General features: G+C 41.9%; 1 protein-coding gene across 2 annotated transcripts in view; it reads left to right on the top strand.

The window, feature by feature from the left end:
- LOC146554267 (uncharacterized) overlaps positions 1-13,183 on the top strand; it is a 95,223-nt gene that overhangs the window by 11,817 nt on the left and 70,223 nt on the right. The window lies entirely within an intron of this gene.

The raw sequence follows: 13,183 nt of genomic DNA, 5'->3' as shown, positions 1-13,183 counted from the left end.
GTTAGTATCTTGGCCAAGGATATTTGGCATGTAAACTGGAGCAGTCAGGCATCCAACCTTCTAATTAGCAAATGACCTGCTCTACCTCCTGAGCTACACCCATCCCAGTGGGATGGCTTTGTCTAAAGACAGAACAATTCAATTCAAATAAGTTTTAGTTACATAGAACCAATTCACAACAGCCTCGAGGTGCTTTATGTTGTAAGGTAAAGACTAATGAGCAAACACCTGAAGACGGTTGCTGTTAAAAACCTAAAAAGGAAAAGTTGAAATCTAAGGGTTCCAGAGATTTGGATCTGAAAAATAATTTGTTTATTTTAGTGCTGTCAATAGATTAAAAAATTGACTAATGAATCTCACAATTTTCTGTAATTAATCGCGATTAATTGCAATTACTTGATCAATAGCCTGGTTGCAATTACATTTTTCAATGTTATATTTAACCTTGTAACAGACATTTATGCAATATAATGAAATAAATGCAGAATAAACACAAAGAATGTATGCTTAAATTCAAAGAGACTTTGAATAGTTTTCAATCTTTTAGCACAGGTTCTCTCCTGTGAAATACAACTTTAAAAAAAAAAAACCCTGTATACTAGAACAGTATACATACATACATTCTATACTATATAATATATATTAGTGCTGTCAAAAAATTAAAATATTTAATCGGTTACAGTGGATTAATTTTGATTAATCATGATTAAATATCATAAATTTTTTATTCTATATTAATTGCATTTCATTTTGCATGACCAAACATACTTGAGAAAAAAGGGAAAATATACGCACTTAACATGTTTATTGAACATCTTGCGCGTCCATGTTAACAAAAAACTCTGGATACATTTATCCACTCTCTCTGCCACTCTTGGGGAGGCACTTTAAACGAGGAACCAAAGCTATGTAGGCGCAACGATATTAATAGGTCTGCAGTTTGTTGTAATGCACTTCTCAATTGTGTCTGTCAATATTTCCGACGTAGCCTTACTGAGTCCCCGATGCTCCGTGAGTGGTTTGTCACAAGCTGGGTGACGCATTGGCCAAAGTGCTAGCAGCATACGTCAATGTGATATTTTAAGCTGGAAGTGCTTCAGTGAAAAGAAAATTCCTTCTTGCACAATGTGCATAATACTTTATGTCGGTCAACTGTTCCATCTTGTTATTTTTTCAATACTCAAATTTCCCATCAAGGGCCAATGTGCGTTTATCATCTTCCATATTGAAATGATTGGTGCAGCTGCCCATCACTACCAGATCAATTGCCCATTTGCACATGTGCAATGGTAACTCTACTTGAACAAACTGCCCGAAATGCGTTGACAGAAAAAATTCAGGGATTTTGAGTTATTCTGCACTTCAGATGCATTAATTGCATTAAAATTTTTAATCGCATTGACTGTGATGGCAGATTCATTTGCATTAACACGGTAATTTTGACCAGTTTATTTCTGAGTTCTGATTTGTTCAATTATATTTGAAGCTCTGAATATAAGGCTTGTATACAAAATGCTTTTAATTCACTGAGAGTCAGATGGCATTGATCAAATGCAAGGAAAATCAGAGCTGGGGTGGGAATGAGGTGGGGTTTTCTACATAAAAGATCACTGCTTCCCAACAGCACAAGCTGTTTGTCCTGTATAAAGTACAACGTAAATGTCTCTTCATGCTGATGGTGTAATCTGAGTCTATGGTTCTTAAAGATCATGGGTTGTCACAGTTTTCGCCAGTCATTGAGCTAAGTAACTGCATGTCCAACCAAACACATGCACGCACTTTCCCAGTAGAGCAGCTTGTATCATAAGTTGTTATTATTGATAAGATATTACTGAATGTTGGCCTTGTTTTGAAAGGATATATAAGCCGTCATTTTAAAATCCTTCATCCTGATGGTCTAAAAGTCAGACTTGTTTGAGTAAAATTGAAAAAACTCCCTTTCCACTTCACTGTGTTTTTCTCATTGTGTTAGATGAAAGTACTCGAAGAGTGGACCAACATCAGTGTATATAACATTTTTCATTCAAACATTTAAAAAAATGCAAAACTGTCACGATTTACGGGGCAAGCCGTGTGGGATTTAAGTCCGAAACAGAAAAATTGTCCTTTTTACTCACCACAGCCAGCCGATCTGAAATCCCGGGGTCTGACTGTGGCGAGGGGCATCGACAGCGAGGGGCACTGACAGCGAGGGGCATCGACGGCGTGAGTGCCACTTCCTTTTCGAAGGCTGGACCAACGGGCCGGACAGAACATCCTCCGGCAGGCCGGGCAGCGAAGCAGTAGTGGCTGGATGAAGGTTTGGTGTGTTAAAGATGAAGTCCTGTGCGATCGGAGGAAGCAATCCCAGTAGCCATGGAAGGCTGGAAAAGAGCCGCTGTAGCCGGCTTTCAACTGCGCAGCGAAGCTCCTTCAGAGGGTGATCCAGCCACAGGTTGAGGAGAATCTCCACCGTGTAAATAATGTCATCTTGGAGCCACTCAAGTAGTTTGGGGGTCACTGCATGGTCAGTGTTCTGATTATGGGAGACCACTGTTGCCTTCATCCTCCACATCTTCTCGAGTTTCTCTTTCAGTCATTGGTATTTCTTGAGCTTCTTGTGTTCCTTCTTCCTGATGATATTCCTGTAAGCATTTCATGCATGCCCTGCCTATTAGCATCTTGCACACTCCTGTTATGTGCTGGATTGACCCAGGGTCATCTTTGCACAGCCTGCACATGGGGTCGTGCCTGGTGTGGTAGACCCTAGCTTCTATCGATCTTGGGCTTAGAGCTTCTTCTGCCATGATTAGTGCCTCTGTGCTTTCTGGCTATATTCCTGATGTACTCATGGATCTTTATCATTTCACCCTGGATTGTGGATCTGATACTTACCAGTCCTCAGCCTCCTTCTACAATTAGTGTAGAATTTCAGCGTGCTGGACTTTGTTTGAAACCCTCCCTGCATGTTAAGGAGTTTTCTGGTTTTGATCTCAGTGGCTTCTATTTCCTCCTTTATCTGATATCAGGAAGGATGTAGCATTCAGATCTTGTTCTTCCCATTCAGCTGACCCCTCAGGACTAGGACTGTCTGTAGGTAATTGGTGCAGCTTTCCTAGCGGCCTCTTCATAGCTATCCACATTGTATGCAATTGTTGCCTTCTGGTATGTAATTCCCTCTGTTCTGACTACCATCCTTCTCTTTGTTACCATCCGACTACACTTTTCCACTCTGACTGGCATTCCAAAGTCTTTGCTGTAGATCCTGGTGTGGTTCAGTGAATCGAAGTCTCGTTCCCTCCTGGCATACAGCATTCCAGATGCCTCTCATCTATCAGCAGTATACATTAACATTATTATTATGTACCCCAGAGGTTATGCCACCAAGGAATTGTTTAACTGCCTCCAGAGATTGGCCAGTCATCCCCCTTGACCCTAGACTCTGATCCCTCCTTGGAAGACATTTTGGTGGGATTAAGGACGTCCTTGTAGTATTCCTTCCACCACCTGACAATTTTCTCAGTTGAAGTCAGCGTTCCACCTGCACTATACACAGTCCTGAGTTGCCTGATGATTTGCTAGAATCTCTTCGAGGCAGTCTGAAAGTCTTTTTCCATGGCGTCTCTGAACTCCTCCCACACTCCAGTTTTTGACTCAGCATCTGCCCAAGCTGTGTTCCGCTTGTCCTGTCAATACCTATTAGCTCCCTCCAAAGTCTCACAGGCTAATCAAGCCCGATAGGATTCCTTCTTCAGCCTGGTGGCTCCCTTCACCTCTGGTGTCCACCGTTTGGTTCAGGGGTTACCACCATGACAGACACCAACCACCTTGCAGCCGCTCAGGGCAACGGAGGTGCTGAACATGGTTTGGACCAGTCCCCAGTCTCCCTCAGAATGCTGTTGTGGCCTCTGCCAGGCATTCCCAGTGCACCCTCACTATACGGTTAGGTACACCAGGTCTGTCCAGCATCCTCCCCTGCCACCTGATCCAACTCACCACCAGGTGGTGATCAGTTAACAGCTCAGTCTCTCTCTTTTCCTGAGTGACCAGAACATATGTCAGTGACCAGAACAGATCCGGGAGGCCGTTCCTCCCAATCATGCCCCTCAAGGTCTCACTGTCGTTGCCCACATGAGCACTGAAGTCTCCCAGTAGGACAACAGTGTCCCCAGGCAGAGCACCCTCAAGCACCCCACCCAGGTACTCCAAGAAGGCTGGTTCCCTGACCCGAAGGCACAGGGAATAAACGCTCTCGTCCACTATGAGAAACCCCAATGTATGTACATATTTGCATATTTTGGCATATTTTATATGTTTTGGATCATCACACTAATTTAATATTGGACAAAGACAACATTAGTTACCACAAAATGTAGTTTTTAAATGATGACTTAATTTATTATGGGATATAAGCTATCCAAACCTGCTTAACCCTGTGTGAGAAAATAAACCTAAACCTAAGACCTAGTTGTGCCACCTTTGGCAGCAAGGGTGGCAACAAACCATTTGTGATAACTGGTAAATCTTTCACATCACTGCGGAGGAATTTTTTGCCCAGTATTCATGGCTGAATTGTTTTAATTGAGCCATTTTGGTAGGGTTTCAAGCATGAATGAGCTATTTAAGGTCATGCCTGTGCATTTTTGAACCATTTAGTCTATTTGCTGGTTTTAGATCATTGTGCTGCTGAATAACCTACGCATGCTTGGGTGTCAGGACGTAATGTGCAGACATTCTTCTACAGGATCTTCTGGTAGAGAGCTGAATTCCCAGTTCTGTTATTTATGGCAATTCATTAAGGTCCTGAAGCAGCAAAACAGCATCAGACTGTCATACAACCACCACCATGTTTGATTGTTAGTATTATAACCTTTATATGAAATGCTGTGTTGTTTTACACCAGATGTAATGCAAACCTTCCAAAAGGTTGTCTCCTCGGTACACAAAATATTTTCTTGGAGATCACCAAGATGATGTTGGCAAATATAGGAAAAGCCCTTATGTTCTTTTTGGTCAGGAGTGGTTTTTTGCCTTCGTGGTTTCCCATGGATGCCATTGTTGCCCATTCTTTTTCATGCTGTTGAATCATGAACTCTGAACCTAACTGAGGAAAGTGAAACCTGCAATTCTTCTTGGTTATGGCTTCTTTGGAGATCTCCTGGATGAGACATTGGTGTTGTCTTGGAGCAATTTTGGTAGGCTGGACACTCCTAGGTTCATCACTATTTAAAATTTTCTTCTATTTGTGGGATAATGGCTGTCACTATGGTTTGCTGTAGTCCCAAAGCATTAGATTCATTAGAACATTCCAGACTTATAGATATGTCAGCGGTAGGTGCCAGGTACTTTGAGATAGCTTAATTAATGAAATAACCATTTCAATCAAATCTGCATTTTGTATTTACTCTGATTATTTTTGTCTAATAATAAAATTTGTTTGGTATACTGAAACATTCAAGCATGATAAAAATGTGAAAAAACAAGGAATCAGGACAGAGACGAATGCTTTTTCATAGCACTGTAGATCAATACTGCTGATTAACAGAATTTTTACTTTTGTTTAAACTGCATGTGTGAAGCTGATATACGATGTTGTGCGTGTGTTTTTATTTTGTAGTGCTATTATATTAAGAAAACTGAGCAAGGTGACAAATCCAAACTTGATCACATATGAATGTGTTAGTTTCATTTTTAGTTTTTACACAAAGAAAGTTCAGGTATCATAGTGTTTACATTTAAAGAAAATGTTTTTGTCCACTCACAATAAAAAAAACAAATCCTTCCAGCTATGTTAGAAAATGATTTTCCATCTAACCAGAAAAAATGTCCTTATTTCAGACAATGCTCCAGGACAGGTTTAAATGTCAAGAAGATGACGTAAATATACTCTGTATCTGTACACTACAAGAAATGGGTGAATTTAAAACTTATGCTCGTTAAGTACTGGTGTCCATTATTATTCAACGATTTTTGGCCATACAAGCAACAAAAAATAGAATCTTGCCCAAGGATATTTGACATGCAAACTAGAGCAGCCAGGGATCAAAGTTATTAAACAAGATATTTAGTTGTATATTTCTACATGGAAGCTTGAAATCCTTGAAAGGACTGCAATAACTGTGATAAACTGTGATTTTTACTATTTAACTGGAGATTTACGAGTTGGTTTACTGTGGTAACTCATGACAAGGTAAAAGACAAAATAAACATTGAAATATTTTAAACATAAGTTTCCATTTCTACCACTTCTAAAAACTTATAAAACATACTTGATGACACAATACACACACTAATACGTGTTTTAATGTAACCTACGATGTGTAGATGTGATGCGTTAATGTGCGCTGGTTAATTTGCATATTTCTCCTAATACAGGACAGACTATAGAGCTGTTTGAAATATGACAATTTCATATTTGAACTATGAAGCAGCAATGTACACTGCTCAAAAATACTAAAGGAGCACTTTGAAAACACATTTTTGGTCAGACATTCACACCAGTGGCATGCAGAAGGTCATTTTGTAGGGATCTGTCAGTGCTCATCCTGTTCCTCCTTCACAAAGGAGCCGAGACCAGTCCTGCAGATAGGTTAAGGACCTTCTATGATCCTGTCCAGCTCTTCTTGAGGAACCTCCTATCTCCTATCTCTCCTCTATGGTGTTGAGACTGTTCTGGAAGACACAGCAAACCTTCTGGCAATGGCACATGTTGATGTGCCACCTTGGAGGAGTTGGACCACTGTGCAACTTCTGGAGTGTCCAGGCCAAGCTACCAATAGTGACACTGAGCCAAATGCAAAAGTACAGTCAGAAAAGACCAGAAGGGAAAAATATCAGTGTCCTCCATATGTAAAGCCTTTCCTGTTTGGGGGAGTGGAGGGGGCTGTCTTATTTCCCCCCTCTAGTGCACCTGTTGTTAATTTCATTAACACCAAAGCAGCTGATTAGTGATTAACAATCCCCCCAGCTACTTAACTGACCACATTAACATCCCACAAGTGTAAATGACTTGATGATATACTCTAATAAAAACTGTTCCTATAATTTTTGAGGAGTGTATAAACACTCCTGAATAAACATATATCCTCATGCTAGTGCACTGAACTGTTATGGTTGTCAGCTGACATTGTTTTAACCTGCCAGTCTCCTTCTGTGCTACCTGAAAGTCTGATCAAGATTACTTACAGTTGTCATGGGATAAATGAAATCATAATGAAGAAAATTGGTAAACAGAAAACAGTTCATTTTGAAATTATATATTATATAAATTATAATTATATAATTGTAATATTTTCCATCGAAACATGAAGATAAATAGGTATACCTGTACGAAGTATTTATAAGTAACAGTGAGTACAGTCAGAATCAGAGTGTTTCTTATGTTTCACCTGTGTTGTAAATCAGCTGTGCTGTCGTTGTTGGTTCTGTTTTGTTTTACAATCCTTTACCGTGCTCCGACCCGTGGCTCCTCTCTCGTACTTCTCCCGTGAATCTGCTCTCGTGAAAGACACTCTTTGCTCCCAATTCCTGACAACAAAAACACACACACGTTGACAGATAAACAATAAGCGAGGTTCAGACATGATTAATCACAGCCGTACTGATGAGGATTAACTCAATGATCCAGCGTTAACTGGAGCCTGGCTGCACTGCTAAATAGGTTGCTCTTCTGACTCAGTCAGCACAGCTGATGAGGGGTGACGAGCGGCAGGTCCGGCTACCTCCAGCACTGGACACTTCCAGATTGAGAAGTTGCATCGGCGACCAAAACATTCAGGAGCGAGAGAAAAACAAAAACACAAGGAGACACTAACAAAAAACAGCACACACGAGCACAACGGGCAGGTCGGCCACAATGGACTACCGATCCGACACAATATGTGTGTATGTCGGAGCCTGTAGATGTGAGGAGTGGATGGAAATGCCACACATCTATACTGATGGCATCATTCTCAGCAGCTATGGGAGTAGGTTGGAGTTAGGGCTGAATCAGTGACATTTAAACTCCACTAACAATCCTTGGCCTGTGTAATGCCAAAGCTTATTAAAGTCATGCAATCAAGTTACAGTGAAGATACTGGGGGGAAGTTACATGTACAAGTAAAAGATATTGTTTCATCTCAGCAAACTGTGAAAACTACAAAGAGGAGCAGAGGAGCAGCGGTTAATAGCTGCAGGCTTTGTGAAGTCTTTAAAATATACATGGAGTATTTTTAGCATCTGTCAAAAGGCGCCTGTATGTGATGGTGGACTCAAAGGCAGAGCCCGATGCAGACACAGCAGACACACAAGCTTTATTTACAGAACGTGAATGCAAGAGTAAATTCAACAAGGGACTCGTGGCTTGGTGACTAGACATGGCAAGGGTGTAATGGTCTAATGCAGTGAACTGTGAACAGAGGAGAGGTGGGTAGCGGGGAACTGTTAACTACTTATCCAGGAGTGAAGTGTGAATGGCTTAGTTTGAAGGAAGAGTCTGTGATGCTTTGGGGGGGTGGGGGGGTGACGGTCCGCGATGAGGGCTGACCTGAGTTCCAAGGGATCCTGTGAGGAGTAGTAACAAGAGGGCAGGTAGGTGCGATATTGAAACCCCATTCCGGGAGACGGCGCGTGAAGCTGGGTGGCAAATGCTGGAAGTATGATCTGATGTCTAAGCTTAACTGAGGAGTGGAGCAGTTTCATGACCAGAGAGCTGTAGCACAAAGAAAAGAAAGTAATGGGCTGAGTACTGGCATAACCTGTGATACACGGGATGAATCTTTAGAGATGTAGGGAGTTTGAGTTTGACAGCGGATGGTGAGATTTTTACGGTCGAGGCGTGGGGCAGACCGAGTGAAGTGAGTGAGTGGACCCAGGAGCAGACAGAGGCGAGGAGACTGAACTTCAGTTACAAACCAAAAACGAGCCTTTATTGTGGCTGACATGAATACTACTCAAATGGAAGCAAACATGGGTAAGAGCTAACTGAAAACCTACACTGGGAAAAACTAAGATAATTGAGCAAACACAGAAATACACATGAGGTGATCAGGAGAAGTGGCGACACATGAGGACACAGCTGACTCGAATAAAACATAATGACAACACATCGGAGAGTAACACCGGACACACTAATATGAGACACAGACCTTCAAAGTAAAACAGGAAACATGACAGGCACTGAACTAAACCTAAGAACAAACTCAGAATAACACTGAAACGTAGGAGTATCATATTCAAAACAGGACAACTAAAGAATCTGAAAATAAACCATAATACAGAAAAATACCAAAATACAAGAAACTGAAAATGCTAGGTCAAAGTGACCCAGAACTGTGGCAGAGATGATGGTGTCGATATCATAGGGCCCAATGAACCATCTTGCACCATGGTTCAGTTTACGGGAGTTTGACTTGAGAGGAATAGCCATACCTTCTTTCCAGGGGTGTACTGGGGTGCTGGTGTCCAAAGCTGATCCGAGTAGTGGTGCTGGTGGTTGACAGCTTTATGCAAGGCTTCCAGAGTTCTGACCGAAACGTTGCGCCAGTCCCGGAGGTGGTGCTGGAGTGAAGGATTTGTGATGTCAGCCTCCTCCTTTGGAAGCAAGCTGAGTGACGCTTCAAATAGAGACCGGCGGATGATGAGGTGTGTGCATTGTGCGCCTACTCTACCGACGGGAGATTTGAGGTACAGGTGGACAGGTTGTGAGTGATGACACAGTGGAGAGTGGATTCCAACTCCTGATTCAGCCGTTCTGTCTGGCTGTTGGTCTTTGGGTGGTAACTGGAGCTGAGGTTGACTTGGGCCCCTAGAACAGAAAGATTTCTAAACCTATGAGGTGAACTGGGGGCCTCTGTCCGAGGTGATCTCCGAGGTGATTCCATGAGGTTTGAAGATGTGATATACCACAAGCTTCACTGTTTCTGTGGCTGTGGGGCGTTTGTCCAGGCCAATGAAGTGTGCTGCCTTAGAGAATCTGTCAAGTACAGAAGGGATTACTGATTTTCCTGTGGAGACAGGTAAGTCAGTGACAAAAACGAGAGAAATATGGGAACAGGGGTGTGATAAACCACGGCATGTTTATGCTTTTAAGCATCTCTGTATTAACACGGTAGCTTGTTCACACGACTAGGCTGCAGCATTCCAACTGCCAGCCACACACCAACAACAACAACAACATGACAGGACCCTACACCACTCTTAAGCTGGTGAGGCATGATTGCGATGCCGCGCAGGTGCGTCCGCCTTCCCAGCCGCGGCACCACCGCCTACGTCCTGCCACAATAGCCAAGAAGGTATGGATAGAGGCTGAAGCAGGCCCAATGGCTTCTGAGTTTTGGTCTTGCTGCCAGCACAGACCAGCACTAGTCCTGCACATCCTTCTCTGTCATTCCCCACCAGAAGTGACGCTTCAGCAGAGGGATGGTCCGACCTACCTCATGATGACATGAAAACCTGTAGGCCCAGCTTAGTACCAAAGCTAATGCTTCTGAGGGGACATGTCGCCAGCCCAGGGGCCCAGTTCCTGGATCAGGCAGAGCCTGCCGAATCATTTCCTCAATCCCCCAAGAGATGAGGCCCACGCGGCAGAAGGCAGGTAGCACAGTTGACAGCTCTGAGGGATCTGCGTCAGGGGCGTACTAGTGGAACAAGGCATCTGCCTTGGTGTTCTTGGACTCTGGATGGAAGGACATAGCAAACTTGAAACAGTCAAAGAATAAGGACCACAAGGCCTGGTGGGCATCCAGGCGTTTAACTGTCTTGAGGTAAGTGAGGTTCTTATTGTCAGTGAATGGAAGTTCAGCCCGCTCTAGCAGATGATGCCACTCTTCTAAGGCCAGTTTTATAGTTAACAGTTCTGTCTCCTACATTACAATTTTGCTCCGCGGGGGAGAGACAGCATGAAAACAATGCACAGGGTTGTAGCTCGGGGTCCAGAGTGATGCAAAAGCATCGCTCCGACTCCAACATCAGACACATCAACAACAAATGATTTAGTGGTGACAGGATGAATCTGAACAGGAGCTGAGGGGAACAGATGTTTGAGCTTTTTGAAAGCTGATTCAGCTTCAGGTCTCCAGTGGAAGAGTTTTTTGGTGGAGGTGAAAGTGGTGAGTGGTGCAGCTACCTGGCTGTAGTTTCGTATGAAACAGCGATAAAAATTAGCAAAGCTGAGGAAGCGTTGAAGCTGTTTTCAGGAGGTGGGAAATGGTCATTCCTTGACCGCTTGGATCTTCTGTGGAGACACGAGAGCATTGAGTGGACGCTGGCGCATTTTGGCTGCTGCTGCTCTCTCTCTATACTTATTGCTTAATATAGTTAGAGAAGTTTTTTTATTCTCTGAACCTATACCTGTATTTAAATTGTCTGCTAGGTAAGGCGTTTGCATTAGTCATTTACCAACCTTAAATGCCTCAGCTTCCACAGATGACTAAACCTCTTGCATTCCTCCATTCTGAAGTTATTTCTAGCGAGGTGTCTATGAACCTGCACAGCTACTATATTTTTCAAGTCGAAGAACTTCCTTTTCCCGTTCTGCCTCCTAATATTCATCTGAACTTCACCAACTCAAAGCTGTTGGCCGCCACCTGGAATGTGTCTTCAGCAAAAATGGACGTACTATTCTTAAGACTTAAGGATATCTATCTCAGTCATATACAACATTATGAAGAAGCTATTTATCATGCTAAATCATCTTACAACACTTCTATTATTAAGTGCACTGATGAAAATACTCGTACTTTGTTTTCTATATTACATAATATTGTTAAACCTCCAGATACCTTTGCCAGACATACCCACTCTGCTGCAGTCTGTAACAAATTTATGGACTTTTTTAAATACCAAAATTGTTAATCTTCACAGTTGCCCTCTTCTTGTGGTCAATTGTTCTATTTGCATGTTTTCTCCTACTCAACTGTTATCTTCTCTATCCAGTTTTGAACTTCCTATAATAATTCAAATATCTTCTATTATTAGTAAGTAAAAGTTATCATAGCGTAAACTCAATCCACTGCCCATTTGAATAATTGTAGAGCAATTTTAAATTTGCCTTTCCTCAAATTTGCCAAAATTCACAAAAATATAGTAGCTGCACAGGTTCATAGACACCTCACTAGAAATAAATTGTATGAACAGTTTCTATTTGGTGATCATTCATTTCATAGTACAGAAATAGCTCTAGTAAAAACCACAAATGATTGTTTTGCTTGCAGCTGACTCTGGACTCATCACTATCCTCTTTCTCCTTGACCTTACAGCAGCTTTTGATACTGTCTGTCACTGCATCCTTCCTCATAGATTAACATCTTTTGGCATCAGTAACATACCACTCACCTGGTTAACCTCTTATCTCTCTGGTTTGCTTAACTACTTACTCACAGATCACCATCTGCTCCAGTTCACCTCCATATCAATTTCAAGATCCTGCTTCTTACTTTCAAAACACTTCATAACCTTGCTCCTCCATATTTATCTGATCTTCTCCATGCGTGCTCACCCCCTCATACACGCCACTCGTTTTCAGCTTCCCTTCTGTCTGTTCCACCTGCTCGCCTGAAGTCCTCCCAGACCTCAACAGTGAGGAGGCCAAACAGAGAGAATGAGGAGGAGCTTCTTCCCTCAGGCTATTCGGTCCCTGAATCAGGTGTAGGACTGGACTCTCTCTCTCATTACTATACATCAGCAACAGTTTATTCCACCTCAAACTGTTACACTGCACACTGTTTATTTGCACACTCTCAACTTGCACACTTTTATATTTTCTTAAATTTACTTTTTTTGCACGTTCTATTTTTTTAAATATTGTTTTTTACCTTCAATTTTACTGTAATTTTTTACTGTTAATTTTGGAATTTTAAATTTGTATATTATGCAAATTTCTAGTTAGTTTAGTTTCATTTCTAGTTTCGTTTTGTTTACTTTTATGTCTATGTGTAGTTTTTTTAAGGTCAGGCTTTGCACAGCAACAAGCATTTCACTTTATATTGTATTATGTATGATTGTGTATATGACAAATAAAATTTGAACTTGAATTAAGGTCTCTGCTGAATCTACTCTAGTCTTGACCTCTTGTCATATTGGTAAACAAATTTCATAGAGGCATCATAGGTCATCAGTGAAGCTAATCACAATTTAAGACTAAGAAACCTGACTGAAGTCAACAATTTATGCGCTCATATGGCGCCTTTAGCTCCATCGTATATTAGTTCAGTGAGACTGTTTG

Source organism: Mchenga conophoros, linkage group LG18 (genome assembly GCF_057382185.1).
Source record: "Mchenga conophoros isolate Kocher_MC1m ecotype Shallow Benthic linkage group LG18, M_conophoros_male_GT1.1, whole genome shotgun sequence".
Taxonomy (NCBI): domain Eukaryota; kingdom Metazoa; phylum Chordata; class Actinopteri; order Cichliformes; family Cichlidae; genus Mchenga; species Mchenga conophoros.
The sequence above is the reverse complement of the archived record's forward strand: the minus strand, read 5'-3'. Positions and strand labels throughout refer to the sequence as shown.